The sequence below is a fragment of the Pinus tabuliformis genome, chromosome X (genome assembly GCF_031772625.1).
Source record: "Pinus tabuliformis cultivar Carrire ecotype Pingquan chromosome X, CPIR1, whole genome shotgun sequence".
In the NCBI taxonomy this organism is placed as follows: Eukaryota; Viridiplantae; Streptophyta; class Pinopsida; order Pinales; family Pinaceae; genus Pinus; species Pinus tabuliformis.
In genome coordinates, this window is record NC_142308.1 from 664,520,437 (window position 1) to 664,538,285 (window position 17,849).

The window sequence follows — 17,849 nt, forward strand, 5'->3', positions numbered from 1 at the left end:
ACACAAGCATCATTCAATTTTCTGAGATCCACACATATCCTTATTTCATCCTTCTACTTCTTCTGTTGCACCACCATTGGGCTTACCCAATCAGATTCTTCCACAGGTTCAATGATGCCTTTTGTGATCATTTTGTCTAGTTCTATGCAGATCTTCTCCTTGTATTTCGGATTTAGGCAGTACGACCTCTACTTAACTGGATTCACGTCAGGTTTTAACGTGATCTTCATTACTCCTAAATCTCCGATTATTCCTTTCAAATCTGTAAAATTGGTTAAGAATAAGTCCTGGTACTCATGGAGTAACTCAGCGACCGTATCCACCATCATGTCATCCTAGTAGTCTCCAATCTTTGCAAATTTGGGTTCTGCCACCGTACCAATGTTCACCTATCTAGTCTTCATTGGCACGGTTATATCAGGGTTCTCAATCTGTGGTCCTTGAACCTCGCGATGGCCTTCCATCTCTGGAATGTTAATTTTCCATGGATCTTCATCCTCTTCTTTAGCAGTTACATTATAACATTCCAGCGCGCAACTCAGTTGAGTAGCCCATTCAAGTTGCGTCAGGTCTACAGGATCCTGTGGTATCCTAAAGATGGTTGCTTTCACCTCTTGTAGCGCTTCATCAATACTGCCAAATTTGTCCTCAAAACTGAAGCTAATCATGAACCCTTTGCGTAGGATATCCCATTCACCTGTCCCATGGTGAAGCTTTGTTTCTATATACCAGTTCATTGGTATAACATCTAGGGTATGACAGAATAGGTGAACCCACTCAGGTTGTGGCTTTTCTCCATAAGCCTGCATCCACTTGGCTAGATGCACGCACAGATCATTCTGCCCATCATACTTGTCTGTTAGTCGCATCTTAGGCTTCCCAAATCATGTTCACATCATTTTCCTACATTCGCGCCAATCATCAAAACTCCCTTTGTGCGTACCCCACCATCTCGCAGGCGTAGCGCGCAGTACCCGGTCCAAGGCCTGGAAGCATTTCTTTTCTGGAACCTCCCTTTCGAATGCATCAAAGAAGGTATATACCTCATTTATACCATCATAAGTAGGCAGATCTCTTGCTTCCGTTGACACGCAGTGCAGTGACTTGGTCATCATAATGCAATTCAGCATAGTTACTTCGTGTAACCAATTCTGCCATTGTTCTATTTCTTCATTAGAATCCGAAGTACAGGAGCTCTCGCACTCCCATGTAATCCACCCATCTGCGATGCGATTCACCCAATCTTGGTCTTGCGCTGTTATCTTATAGATACAGTCTAGATCATCATCTATTTCATAGTCGTGGACCAGCTCCATATAGCACGATCCTTCAGCAGGGTCTAGGGGTATAATTACGCGCAGTGACTTCTTCTCAAAGATCATTTTCTACTTCTTCAGATTAATTACCTCGTTCAGATCAGTAGCCCAGTCAATTCCCAAGAGTGCGGGCTAGGGATTGTTGTTGTCAACAATCTCTATTACTTCAAAATATACCAGCGCACTCGCTCCTTCAATATCCACAGTTATTCCCTACAATCGCCCCATGGGTATAATTTTCTGTTGGTTCACCATCCTTAGCTGAATTGGAGACCATTGCAGCGTGAGTCTCCCCATTCGCTCCCATGCCTGTTTTGGTAGAACATTCGCATTTAATCCCAAATCCAGAATGACTTGATCCATCTCATATTCTCTGATCTGCGTGGTGAGTCTCATTTCTCGTCCTGTCCTTGTCTTATTCTTTCTGATCTTGCGAACTACGCGTAGTTCACTTGGCGCGGTCCCAACACATCTATTGATAAGTTCTTGTAACCCTTTCACAACCTTACTATCGCACAGTAACTTCATGCAAGTTTCCAGGAAAGTTGTTATCATGGAGGGATCCATCTCCTGCTCAGGCTTATCTTTGCTTCCTAAAGTGGAGGCTTCAGTGAAGCTCTTCTTAGCTTCCATGAAGGTTTCCCGAGCATGCTCCAAATCAAACTCAGCTTCTTTCGCTAGGGCTTTGCGAACCCATGTACTGTCTTCTGGTTGTTTCCCTTTGTCATCTCCCATTGCGATTCCACTACAGAGCACAATGTTTACATTCAGATCTTCCTCACACAGGTCAAACCTCATCATCTGCAGGTTCTGAGTTAGGGGAGGCGGTAGCGCTCCTTTGTCGCATATCCTAGCTAGCAGTGTAGGACAATCTTCTGTCTCATGATCAAATAGCGTGAAATACTTGCAAGACAAGCACGTTGGATAAGTGCAATCACAAGCATAGTGTCCTGGTCCTCCACAATTGTAGCAAATCAACTTTCCGTGACCTCTACCAGGTCCTCCTCTGCCTTGGCCTCATCCACACCCCTGAAATCCTATCCGTGCCATCCCTACATTCTGGTCAAGGGGCTGCATTTCGGCCTGAACTCTGTAGGTGGGAGTTCTATCCATCATCAATTTATAGCTTCTGCAAGTACACTCGTCATGTCCCACCAACATGCAAAAGTTGCAGAACAACTGTTGCAAAGTTTGTGTATACTTCTGTAACAAGTGGCAATTATCCGTGGCATGTTTTCTCGCTATTTAACATATAGCACACCACAAAGAAAGTTTCATGCTAGATCTTGCTTGAGCTTTCGAACTTAAAGGCATCAGTCCTCCTCTTGCAAAGTAATTCATAAAAACCAGGCAATGGTCTTTGTCACGACCCTGACTCTTGCATTTTATGCACCACAATTCTTCACCCACTTCTGGTCGAACCGTCCTGTCCTGTTTCAGACTCTGCATCTAAAGGCACAGATTCTTTAGCTACGCATGGATCTGCTGAACTCCTAGGCTAGGATCCTGCATCAAGGTCTCATCAAGCCTCATGGAAATCTCCAAAGCCTTTGTTTGAGTTATTATCTTCTGCTGTGACATCGCACTCCTTAGGTGTGGTAGTAGCGAAGCTACAGACTACTCGCGATGTTGTCCATCTATCAGATTCATATTGGCTTCGTGAATCGTACATTTCAACCTCTGATCTAGTTCCCAAGGAGTCTCACCTAATAGCATCGTGATCTCTTTGAATCCAAAAATTGACCACGCTTCAGATTTAGGCTTGCTAAATTCTCTATTTAGCGTTGTTTGGATATCCGCGACTCTCACATTCGGGTTATTGTTGGAGTACTTAATATACCAGGTCAGTGCGTGATCCTGCAGGGTGCTAAATAGTGTGGATTTCTTTATATGGTCATCTGTAACACCTTGCGCTTCCCATACAACCCTTACAACGAACCAGAATTGGTCTGGATCCTCATTTCCCAAACCTTTGAACATAGGAAACTTCACTGTGTTTGCCATACTGAATCGCGATGGTGGTGGAGTTGTTATGGGTGAAGATGGAGGTGATGGCAGTGAAGCCAGTGGTGGTGTGGGCAGGGGTGGTATTCGTGGAATTCCTTGTCTTATCAGATGAATAGCATTTCGCGGAGAGACCTTCACGAGCTCTTCCTCGTCTCCTCGGGGAGGTCAAATCAAGGGGATATTTTCTTGACCCTTATTTCCTTCATTCCTGTAAACCTTTCCCCTTCACATAGCCCCGAACATCAAGGTAACTACATAACCCACTTTTCGTACAACAACATTTTAATCCAAATATTCAAATATTGTACGTACTTAACTCCTTTGAGAAAACGTCACTCTACCTCGCTATAGCTGACTGAGGTGTCGACCACGAACTCAGTAACAAATCCACCTATAATGTGATCGAGCCAATGATCGATCGTGCCCACAATCTTATCCTCTGATGCTTCCAACCTTCGCACTAGCTCCGGGGTCCACACAATAGGACCGTCAAGTTTCCACCTTCCTTGGCTATCTGCTAGCTTCACGATCCACTCGTATAGCTCAGTAGGGAAGGATGCAAAAAATATTTTGTGGATCTCCATATACAGGTAGTTGTCTAGCCACTCTTCTTTTGATAGTCGCAGGTTTCTGTTCTTCTGCATCGCGAACTCGTGAATTCTTCTGTCTAACTAGCCTTTAATTTCTTTCTTAGTTGGATTCTAGTGATACGACATCACACATCTCTCATGCAGATTCTGGTCCTGGCAATGGAACCATTTGTTGGCTTATGGGGGCCTGACCCAAGTTCAGCGTTAGTTAGCCAAACAAATCCCTACACTACTGGACCTTTCGACATCAGCCCGCGGAGTGCAAACTGAAGTCTCACCCAAAGCAGTGTGGGGGGATGTTGGAACCAAGTTTTCGCACCCTTAAGATGGTTATGATGTCAGTTTATTCCAACTATACCTGCCTTCGCGCAGGTTTCTTCGCGCTCTATTCCACCCTTAAGTACCTTCACAAAGTGTTACAATCGGCTTTCACACAGCCCTAACCAAGGGCTGAAGTCCTTTCGCACTGCTAGGGTAGCGAACTACGCTATTTCCCAAACTAGACTAAGTATCTTACTTATATTATTGAAAAATCTTAATTATCTTCGCGTAAACAGATATTCTAACTTGTGTTCACTTAACCAATACAGTTATACACATTCGCACACCATATAAGCATTACAAGTGAAATTCATACCCAATATAACAGATGCATAAACAGGAAATAAATACGCAGAAATGATAGAAACTTCTCTTTATTAATACTTCCAAATAATTACAGACTCGACTCACCCTGCACACTCAGCTGCGGAATAATAGGCCTCTGCGCACTCAGCTGCAAAGCCTTCTACCTACGCTATGACCCAAAACTAGACTCACACTTCAGAGCTATCACACATACATCACCCTTGTGTTGTTGTCTCTACTTTTTTTCTTATCCACTTAGAGATTCACTCTATTTATACAATCCCATGGTCCATGGACCATGGGTAGATCTTCTAGAGCCGAAATTACATTATCAAAATAAGGGCAGACAACCCTATGATTATTTAACAACTACACGCTCCGCACCCACAAAATGCGGAGACTTTACATTAGAATTACAAAATTGGACCAAAATCTGGGCTCTTAGCCCAAAACTTCCCTTGGGGGATCCCGCGCCCAACAATTTCCATACTCCTTCATATCATGTTGACTCTGGCCCTTCTGTGGGGGCTTGGATGGGTGATACTCGGGAACTATTGATGAAACCCTCAGACTTTATGGACTCAGGGGAAGCCAGGGGGTAGTTCCCAAGCCTCTGAACAAATTTGTGCATGTTATTTCTCCACAAGAAGGGGGGAGGTCGTTCTATCCTATCGGCCCAATTGGATGGGAATCCCCCGACAAACTCATTGTCGCGAGACCGAGAGATGGAAGCTCTCATTATTTCAAATGATTCCCTGGTTCCCCTGACCATCAAGCAATCTTTTTTCCATAACCAAGAGTTTGTTGATGGAGGGATTAGTCATCGAAATGTCATCCCTGGGAAAAAGAGGGCTACCCACTACAAAAAAATATATAATGCAATCACATTGCATTATCACCTACCTCTGATCTGGAATCGGGAGGGGTCCCTTTTGGCATTGATACTTCATTCACTCTTGGGTGTATCATGATATCTGATGCACATGGTTCTCATGTCCTTAGAGAGGGACCGCTCGACATAGGGGTTCCCCCATGACCATCATTTCCTTTAATATCAGGGGGGTGGGAGTGCCCCATAAAATATGCTCTCTTAGGGGCCTGGTTAGGTCTCACAATCCCTCCATGATTCTTCTACAAGAAACCATGTCAGAACGAGTTAAATCGGTGGAAGCCATGCTTGCTGTTTGTCCAAATTGGTTTGCATGTGCAATGGATGCCAATGGACATTTGAGGGGATTGGGAGTTATGTGGAATCCCAACATATATGATCTAGTAGCATACAATTCGTGTGCAGGAGTTATCATGTCCGGATATAGGAAAGGGACTACTAGGCGGATAAGGATCATGAATGTTTATGCACCGTATATTGGATGCAAATAATTTTTGGACAGAGTGAAAAAATATGGAATTTTTTGGTTAAGCTCGATGATTATTGCTGGAGACCTGAACTTCTTTATGGGGCTGACAGAGATATGGGGAAACAAGGTGTGAGTGGACAGATTGTCATCATATTTTGAGGTATGGATGAGGGATCATGCTTTCGTTAATGTAGTACCAGACCCTTATGGGCCAACATGGAGGAATGGACGTACAAACAGAGATGGAATTGCAAAAAGGATCGACTGATTCTTAATATGCAAATCAGTGTTCCTCCACCTTCCTCATCTAGAAACTTTGATTCTCGCAGACATCATATTGGATCATAAACCTATTATGTTGGCCTTGAGAGGGGAATTTGATAACAGAGCTTACCCTTTCAAATTTAATCTGAGGTGGCTGCAGATGAAGGACTTTGAACAACTTGTTCATTCGGTATGGTAGAGGCCATTGCTTTCGGTACCTAAGGATTGCGTGATTGTTATTTCAAACAAGCTCACTCGGTTGAAATGGGAAGCCTATGAATGGATTGTGAGGAAAAAAATAGAAGAAGATAAGGCACTCAGGGACATTGATGTATAGATCTGATTGATGAATGACCCCAACAACCCCCTGTACTTCCTTGCATCATACAAGAATAAGATTATTGAGATGGAGGGTAAAAAACGAGCGGTGCTACTGAAAAGGGTGAAGGACATCTGAATGAAGAGCATGGTGATTTGGGTACAAGCAGGAGATAAGAACTCAAAATTTTTCCATAGATAGTTTAATCATAGGAAGAGCATTAATTTCATCAAAAACATTTAGAAGGAGGATGGGAATATTATCTCCTCACAAGCTTCATTGCAACTGGAGGCAATGTGTCATTTCCAAGATCAATATAAGGATCAGGAATTGGACTTCCAGGCGCAGATGGAACATATCTCCCATATGTCAGAGTTGTTCTCGGGGGAGGATAACAACATACTGTGTAGGCTGGTCACGAATGCGGAACTGGTTGACACTATGAAAGAATCTGCTAGGGAGAAAAGCCCAGGACCAAACGGCTAGGGTGTGGAAGTGTTTATCCATTTTGCATATTTGATGATACCAGATCTATTGGCAGTGATTGAGGATTCAAGGATAAATGGCTTCATTCCTCGGGCTATCAATGCCACTTTTATCGCTCTTATACCAAAGGGGAAGAGCCCACAAACATTTGCAGATTTCCGCATGATATCACTATGCAATACACTATAAAAACTTATATCTAAAGTGATTTCTAAAAGGTTGAAGCCGATTCTATCAAAACTCATCATAGAGGAGCAGTTCAGGTTCATCGAGGGGAGGCAGATTCATGATTTTATTGGTATTGGTCAGGAGGTTATGCATACCATCAAATCCAGGAACCTGAAGTCGTGTATTCTTAAGGTTGATTTGACCAAGGCGTACAACTGTGTAGACTAGGAATTCCTCAAATTGATTATGACCAAAGTGGGACTGTCCAATCTTATCATTGGGTGGATTATGGCATGCATTACGACCACAAATTTTTCAGTTATTATAAATGGAATTCCATCCAAATTCTTCTTGGCTCATAAGGGCTTGAGGCAGGGGTGTGCCCTCTCGCCTATGTTGTTCCTCATGGTTATTGACAGTCTCAAGAGGAAAGTGAGGGATGCAAAAGCGGTGGGGGAAATATCAAGTATTAGAGTATAAAAAAGGATTACCATTTCACACTTAATGTTCATTGACGACCTCCTATTCGGAGGCCCTGCGACCTTGGATGAATGGACTTCTTTCCATTGCATCATCTCTTCATTTGGTAGGGCTTCAGGATTGTACATGAATGGTCTGAAATCACTTCTCATCCACAATGGGAACAATGGTCCAGTGATAGAGGACATTAGATTTCACTTGGGTGTGGGGGTGAGACATTTTGATGAGGGGTGCACATATCTAGGTTTCATCCTAAAGCCCAACAACTATTGCATCAAGGACTGGGAGAGTTTAGTAAATAGATTCCAAAAGAAGCTTGATGGCAGGACTTATCGATGGTTGTCTATGGAGGTAGGATGATAATGTTAAAATCTGTTCTTCAAAACCTTGCGGTATACTGGATGCACCCTTTCCATCTGCCAGGAAATATCATTAAAAAGATCCAATCTATTGTGGGTTAATTCATTTGGAATGGGAAATTATCACGAGGGAAGTATCATCTTGTTAAATGGTCACATATTACTAGACCCATTGAGGAAGAAGGATGGGGTATTATTGATCCAGCCACCTTAAATAGTGCCCTGATCATAAATAAAATGTGGAGGGGAGTTTTAGGATCAGGCATTTCACTAGTACGAAATGACTAATTAATTACTAAAAAGATGACTAAAATTTGCATATAAACGACTGTTTTTTGGTCAGTGACCAATAGTAGCTAGTTTACAATATCTTATAACGCGACCAACTTTTGTTGTTTTTAGCTTAGTCATTAATTGGTTATCTCAATTTTATTGTCTAGTAGTACATTTAGTCATTAATTTAGACATTAATTTAGTCATTTATTTTGTCATTAATTTAGTCATTGATTTGGTTATTAATTGTCACAATTAATGACCAAATATACAACAAATATATTACTAAAATATCACACGAAAAAACCAATTAATGACCAAAATGTTGGTCGTGTTATAAGATACTGTAAATTAGATAATAATAGTCATATATATGCAAATTTTAGTCATCATTTGAAACCAATTAATGACCAAAGATATATGACTAAATTGTAGCCGTGTTATAAGATACTGTAAATTAGCTACTAGTAGTCGTATATATGCAAAAATTAGTCATCATTTGTAATCACAAATTTGTCATTTTCATTAGTCATTTATATCTTTTGGCAGTATCATATTCATTATATAAATTACTAATTTAGTGGTTTATATTCATTTGATTTATTTTCATTAACAATCGTTATAAGCAACTAATTTAGTTGTATATTCATTTTATGTGTTCATCATTAATAAACATAAACTACTAATTTCGTAGTTTTAGATTGATTTTATGCTTTCATTATTAATCAGCATAAATTAATTAGTATGATTTTGCAACTAAATTAAAAAAAATAAAATAGCATACAATGTACATGTTCATATAATATGAAAACACAAAGTTACATATGTTAATTACAATAATAAGTAATATCAAGTGCAACTATAAATAATTCCAACCACATAAATTATATTATATAAAATTTCAAGTATTACAATATGAGTTTCCAACTTAATATTGGTTGGAGTACAACTTACAAATGAAATATTTTTTCATCACTTCAAAACATTATCATTGTGTTGCCAAGGCATTGCAGGTGAATTCACCAAATCTGGAAATTTGACCATTATTCTTTATGTGTGTCTTATGCAGGATATTGGCTCTATGGGTACCACTAGACCGGTGCTTTTCTCTTTCTCTTTAATTTACATTTTGTCATTCTAGTGTTATTTTTCTCCTCTTTCTTCAATTCCTTCTTCTTACCATCAATATTGAGTTCCTTTCCTGAAAAAAGAGATACAATGCAAAGTATAATACATGAAAGTCGATGAACACTAGAATATAAACTAAGGTAGACTATAAAAGATTTATACGATATATACCTCAACATCAACAATATTGTTAATGTCATTTTTCCCCATAAAAGCAAGAAACTTGAACAAGTTTCTTTAGTTGGGAAATAGTGGCCACTATGTGGTCAGATGACCTATATAAAGAAAGCAAATAAAATGTCACCATAGAATAAATTTTGTACCCACTATGTTCTCAGTGTACAACATTTGTTCATGAAATGTTAACTTCAGCTAAAGTAATAAATGAAAATAGATGCACACATTTCTATCCCAATATTTTTAATTCCCATGATTATGGTACATTGCAATTTTGATTTTATCCAACATAATCAAACACATCGGAGCTAGCAATTTCTATTAAGAATGTTTCATGCTTCACTTTTGTAGCTGTATCATTTCCTCTAGTTATCTTTAAGAAGCAGCCGCACTTCAACAATAAAACTGGTCAGTAGAAATCTAATGGGTGGATCAAAGTATTGCTAACACAAGATTACAACAATAAACTAGAAAATAATAAGACAAAACTTTGTAAATTGTGACACTAACTGAGAATATAGCTTCAACATAGTAATCTTAAATTGTCAGCATACCATTCTGGGAGAAAAGGAATCCAATTCCCAGAAGCCAACAAATTATGTATGCCCCTTGTTTTCCCTGTAATTAATTGAGCAAGATTATCACATGCAATTTCCATTTAAAATCTCTAAAATGATTCTATAGATATTCAAATCAAAATTAATGTTACTCATTCATTTTTCTCTAGTGCAGACAAAACTGAAGATGCTAACATGTTTTTGAGCTGGAGAGTTATGTCATTCATTTGTCCAAAATCAATGCTCATTGTCATGACTGCTTTTTTTTTAATGATCATGCAATGGGCCTATATAATATTTGATCAAAAAACATATTTTTCAAAATATATTCCATTTTTCTAATTCAAAGCTAAATTTCCTTCCAGTTTATGGCATTCAAACAAACTGGAATCTTTTTCCTTTAACAAGTCATTGTTGTAATATATTACTAAACGAGCAGCTACATAATGAATTTATTAGTGATGGAATACTAATAAATCACAAATACATACAAGAAATAACACCACTATGTCCTAGGCATGCCAAGTCTTTATCCTCTTGGTTGGAAATATTACTTCATGAAAACAACATATTTGACAGAGAACTTTTCTGAAACTAACCAACGCCAGTGTATCCAACGGAAATGACATTTCTATCGGCATACCCTCAAAATGTGTGGAAGTATCAAACACGTGTCCTGCACTTCCCTATACACACTCCTCTATCTTCGTGTCTTCATATGAAGCCCTCAAGTTTGATACTCTTGCAAGTACTACTACAAAGTTCTAACTCTAAAGGTACTCAGATTTCAAATAGATGAATGTATTGTATCTTGGTTCTAAATGATAGACATAGTGATGGAAGCATCCACTAATCCCAAGCTCGATTATTTGTCTCTATGAAATGGAATTAAGGAAAATGTTTATATAAAGTTTTAGGTCCAACTCAACATGGACAAAAAAACAAGGTTTGACTTAAAATCGAGAAAGACTTAGGAGTTAAATAATTAAATTTGGTCAAAAGAAAATAACTTGGACAAAATTTTATTTTTTAACTGTCAAGTTTTACCCGATTCTTGCCCAAGCCCAAGTCAAATCCTGAGATAGTTCTACTCAAATCTGAGTTAGACCTTGAATTTTTTCCAAGTTAAGCTTCGAATCCATATGATATTCTCATATTTAGATCCTAGCTTAGTCAAACTAGCCAAGTAAGCTCAGTTGAATCTGGTAACTATGGCTACAAGTATCTTTACCAGTTAAGGTAACAATGGCCCAAACGTGATACGAAAAATAAATACAATGTGATGAATCATTTCTTATGATTTAGGATTGATACATTTCAGATGATGGAAATTTTATGTTGTCATGTATGGATAGGGTTGACAAGGATATGGTTAAATGTTCAAAGGCTACAGGCTGTCACAAATAACGGTATGGTAATTCAAAACCAGTTGGCTTCCTATGATCAATTTTGATTATACTTATAGGGCCATTCATTGTAGATGTGTTGGAAAAGGTATAAAAACGTTTGCGTTAGGTAATTTTTTAGTTCAGATATCAACCCTAATGAACAATTTACTTTTAGGCATATAACAACATGAGTTTCCAAAATTACTATACAAAATTTAGGTGGCTTGATACTCACTGCCTTGCAATATTATTTTCGACATAAAAGGACAAAGTATAAATGTGTACTAGACAAAGTGATAATCTAATATGAAGCTTCCCATAAGTGTTGTTATTTCTCATTGGAATTATCTTATCATTGATTTGATTTTTACTTTGGATGCAATGGTTTTCCAACTTGAATGAACTCCTTTTTTTATCAAATTTTACATGTGCATTATAGATGTGTAAAAGGTAAATTATTCTCAAGAGTAAATCATAACGTAAAGTATTGAAACAGAATTAATAAATTTGCAGTTCAAAAGATGCTACACTATGACTTATTGAACTGATTCATATATTCAATCATGGTCTAGCTTATCTTGATTTTGTAATGAGGACTATAACCAAATTCTATAAACAAATATATTAGGATTTTTTTGGTAACTTCTAGATCTGTAGAACAAATGCAAGAGGAATTTAAGTAAGGTTTTTGTATGACTTTAAGATGGTATCTTTTCCTTTTATGTCCCTTGCGAAAATGGGGTTTAATAAAGTCTTGACAAGTTGTTTTATTCAAAGTATGAGGATCACTAAGGCTGCAAAATACAAGCTTAATTGTCCCTATCCTTATTCAAAATGTCCATAAATCTATCAAGTGAGTTTGCTATCATATACAAACTCTAAGATTATGATGTGCAGGTCTATCAAGAATTGATCATTTGTGTGTACTAACATGCATAGAGAGATACACAAACAAATATGATGATTCCTAAATAAATACAATGTGGTCATGTCCCTCCACTTCAAAATTATACCTTGTAAAGTTGTGATCGCAAAGAAGAATGATAAGGAAAGAAAAATGCTTGCTACTAGAAATGAAAATGATTTCAAAATGAAAAAAATATTTTCAATTGAACCTAGAGGTAAAAGAATAACTTATTGGTCTGAATATTGAAACTGCAAACCCAATTTTGTTCAATATTTTGGCTGCCCACAACAAAATTCATTACTACCCTTTGAATCTCTAACCTGGCAAACAAATAAAAATATCCAAGCATATAACTTCAAAAAAGGACCCTCTAAAGCTATTGCAGTTGTCCACATTTTTGGACATAGGTTAGGCTTCGAATTGGTGAATGATTTAGTTTTTATGTAGTTGGCTTAAAATGCCATAAAATCAATGTTTACACCATAAAATAGCCCATGGACAAGGAATTTTTAGACGTTCATGCATAAGAAGCGACACCCCAGAGTGTTTCCCCTCTAAGAAGGACATCTCCCAAATGTCCCCTATTTGGAAGAGATGCCCTAAGAGATGGAGGGCATCACCAACATCCTCCAGGGTGTCCACTCATATATAAAATGTAACAAGGAAGAACAATTTTTGGGCGACTTCCCTTTAACTCATGCAATATAGACAAAAAGCCATAGACAAGCATAAAAATTAAGAGATTGTGTAAAAGTTGTCTGGTCTTCTAATCTAAACTTGATGTGAGAAAATGATAAGAGATTACCCATCAAATATCCATGCATCCATATTATCTCACACATTCCAAATATAATTACCCATAGCTGCGCTGCAGCGCTTCTGTGTGCCTTCAAATTTTATTACAGTCATAGGATGAGCCATATGAATTCTAGGTTCTTTTCAATTATCTCTCTTCAACGGTATCCACTCTTGAAGCTAACTTGGGCATGCATAAATTGAAGGACATGCCATAAATCATATCATGTATGTACCATTATTAAATCAATTATTTCCACTTAAAAAAAGAACTCATAAAGAGAACTGTAAAATAAAGAAACAATTTCTCGGCCACTTCCCTTTAACTCATGCAATATAGACAAAAAGCCATAGACAAGCATAAGAATTAAGAGATTCTGAAAAAGTTGGTTGGTGTTCTAATCTAAACTTGATGTGAGAAAATGACAAGAGATTACCCATCAAATATCCATGCATCCACATGATTTCACACATTCCAAATATAATTACCCATAGCTTCTCTGCAACACTTCTGTGTGCATTCAAATTTTATACAGTCATAGGATGAGCCATATGAATTCTAGGTGCTTTTCCTTTATCTCTGTTCAATGGTATCCACTCTTGAAGCTAACCTAGGCTTGCATAAATTGAAGGACATGCCATAAATCATATCATGTATGCTTCCATTATTTAATCAATGATTTCCACCATCCAAGGTTGGAAGGAAGAAACTCTAATTGGGTCTTTGGCCACTCCTATGGGACTCGGAGTCAACTAATAACTTTGTAGTGGCCATGCATTCATCATAGAAGTGGCATGTGAAACATTCATTGATTACTATTGATAAGGAACTCAAATGGATTCCATAGTAATGATATAACCTGAACAACATAGCTAATGCCATATAACAAAACTATAAAAAATGTTGATTGAAAGAAAACCAATTCTCAACTTGAAACAAAAGCAAATATATGATAGTTGACATTGATCCTAAATTGCAATAACTTCAAAGTTACATCAGGCATTTGCATTGAAATAGGGAACCTATTACCAAAAATTCTGGATCATTGAGCAATTTTTCTCAAACTATAGTTGGAGCTGCAGTTCACTGATGAAACCAATAAATCATTAAACATCCACCAATATTCCATTCTCTTGTCGTCTTCCCTACAACCCCCTCAAAGTGCATGTGCCAAAAACAGATGATGCCACATCCTTGGATGGAATGTATGAAAAACAGATGAGACAAGTCCTGCGATATTTTGGAAGAAGAGTCACACATGTTCACTGATGAAGCCAATGTAACATTAAACATCCACCAAGATTCCATTCTCATGTCATTTTCCCTACAGCCCCCTAAAAGGGCATGTGCCAAAAATAGATGATGGAAGGTGCAAGTCCCAGGAAAATTTGGCAAAAGAGTTCCACATCCTTGGATGTCATGTGTCAAAAACGGATGAGGCTGGGTGCAAGTCCCAGGATATTTTAGAAGGAGAGTCACACCTCAAACTTAACATTAAAGAAAAATTCAATCCATGTTATACAGTGCAGACCATAAACCTTGGAATGTGTTTCTTGAAGCTACTTTAGAAGAAAAGGGAAAGAAAATAGAAATGTCAATTGTGCCAACTAGAAAAAAATATTTCTTTGCCTATAATAGCAACACATATAATACACCTCTAGGGCCATGGATTAGCTACAAGTTGAATGCTTGCAACGATAACCAACCAGATTCCAAACCCTGTAAGCATGCTACCCATGATAATGCAAGGAACAAAATCTTTACAAATGTTAATCAGGATATTGTGGTTGAAAAAATCTTATGAAACATTGATCATGATAATGCAACAAAACTTATTCCAGTAATAATAAGCATTTCTACTATGAGAAAAAGGGTGGCTAGAGGCATTTGGATCAAGCAAGTGAAAGTTGTCAAGAGTTAGTGTATTACATGAACCCAGTTGACATCCACACAACAAAGGTTCCTTCGCATGGAAAAAAAAAAGAAGCAAACAACCCCTCATAATAACAAAGAAGCTTGATAAATTTATGGTAAGTGATTCCTCTTTGAAAATCCTCTTTAGAACATAAAATTCATCCAATGTTCCATTTAGATTTGAAAAATTGCAATGCACAAACTTTATGGAGGGTAGAAGACCAATTGAGAAGAGGTTATAAAATGTTCATCCTAGAAATGTTAATGCTACTGTGAGAAAAAGGGTGGCTAGAGGAATTTGGATCAAGCAAGTGAAAGTTGTCAAGGGTTAGTGGATTACTTTAACCCAGTTGACATCCACAGAGCAATGGTTCCTTCAAATGGAAAACAAAAGAAGCAAACAATCCCTCATAATAGAAAAGAAGCTTGATAAATTTATGGTATGTGATTCCTCTTTGAAAATGTGAGTCAGCGAGGTGGAATCATAATTTCCCGGGGGTATTCTTGCTCCCACCCCTCCCTAAGTTAGAAACCCCAGTAATTCTAGTTGGAAATAAATGGCTCCTTGACATTGCCAAGTCTGCTGACCTCGTTCCTAAAACAGGATTCCTTGCATCAGTGACATTAGCTAATGCAAAATGGGTTGTAATGTTCATGACTTCAACATGGACATCCCAGAGTGTTTCCTTTCTAAAAAGGACATCTCCCAGATGACCCCTATTTGGAAGATATGACCTAAGAGATGGAGCACATCACCAACATCATCTAGGGTGTCCACTCATATATAAAATGTAACAAGGAAGAACAGTTTTTGGGCCACTTCCCTTTAACTCGGGCAATATAGACAAAAAGCCATAGACAAGCATAAAAATTAAGAGATTGTACAAAAGTTGTCTGGTCTTCTAATCTAAACTCGATGTGAGAAATGACAAGATATTACCCATCAAATATCCATGCATCCATATGATGTCACACATTCCAAATATAATTACCCATAGCTGCGCTGCAATGCTTCTGTGTGCCTTCAAATTTTATTACAGTCATAGGATGAACCATATGAATTCAAGGTGCTTTTCAATTATCTCTCTTCAGCAGTATCCACTCTTGAAGCTAACCTGGACCTGGATAAATTGAAGGACATGCCATAAATCATATCATGTATGTACAATTATTAAATCAATGATTTCCACTTAAAAAAGAATTCGTAAAGAGAATTGTAAAATAAAGAAAAAAATTATGGGCCACTTCCCTTTAACTCATGCAATATAGACAAAAAGCCATAGACAGTCATAAAAATTAGGAGATTGTGAAAAACTTGGTTGGCGTTCTAATCTAAACTTGATGTGAGAAAATGAAAAGAGATTACCCATCAAATATCCATGCATCCACATGATCTCACACATTCCAAATATAATTACCCATAGTTGCTCTGCAGCACTTCTGTGTGCATTCAAATTTTATATAGTCATAGGATGAGCCATATGAATTCTAGGTGCTTTTCCATTATCTCTGTTCAATGGTATCCACTCTTGAAGCTAACCTTGGCCTCCATAAATTGAAGGACATGCCATAAATCATATCATGTATGCTTCCATTATTAAACCAATGATTTCCACCATCCAAGGTTGGAAGGAGGAAACTTTGACTGGGTCTCTAGCCACTCCTATGGGACTGGGAGTCAACTAATAACTTTGTAGTGGCCATGCATTCATCATAGGAGAGGCATGTGAAACATTCATTGATGACTGTTGATAAGGAACTCAAATGGATTCCATAGTAATGACATAATCTGAACAACATAGCTAATGCCATATAACAAAACTATCAAAAATGTTGATTGAAAGAAAGCCAATTCTCAACTTGAAACAAAATCAAATATATGATAGATGACCATGATCTTAAATTATAATAACTTCAAAGTTACATCAGACATTTGTATTGAAATAGGGAACCTATTATCAAAAATTCTGGATCATTGAGAAATTTTACTCAAACTATAGTTGGAGTTGTAGTTCACTAATGAAACCAATGAGCATTAAACATCCACCAAGATTCCATTCTTATTTCGTCTACCCTACAACCCCCTCAAAGTGCATGTGCCAAAAATAGATGATGCCAGGTGCAAGTCCCAACAAATTTAGGAAGAAGGGTTTGTTGAGCCTTGAAAATGTCATTCATTTCCATTACACTTTCACTATTATGTCCATTATATCACTTCCATTTCACCTCCATTTCACTACTATGTCACCACATTCATCCCACTTTCATTATCATTGGGCCACCTTTATGTTTTTCCAATCTTTATTATTTCTAAGCCTTTTAAGTGAATTTGTGGTTAAACATTAGAAAATAATGTGCATATGCTTATACCTAACAAATGGGTTGAGATTGTTGACATGTGTAGGTTGAAAGGAGGCTTCTAGAAGACCCTTATGTGGCACTCTAAGGCCAAATTCGAATTTGGTTGGAAAGAATCATGAGATCATGAGGATATGTGTCACATCTCCTAATTGTATTGTAACTCTAAAAAGACATGTGTCTTATCAGTTCCTATTTTGATTAGGACTCTAGAGGTAGAGGGAGAGATTCATGGATTATCATTAATGAGATGGCTCTCATCTTTTTGTATAAATAGGAGATCTCTCTCCTTCATTTGCTAGTCTTTCCTTAGTCCTTTTTAGTCTTTTCTTAGTCCTTTTAGCTTGTTAGTCCCATGGCTTTTGAAAGCTTTTGTA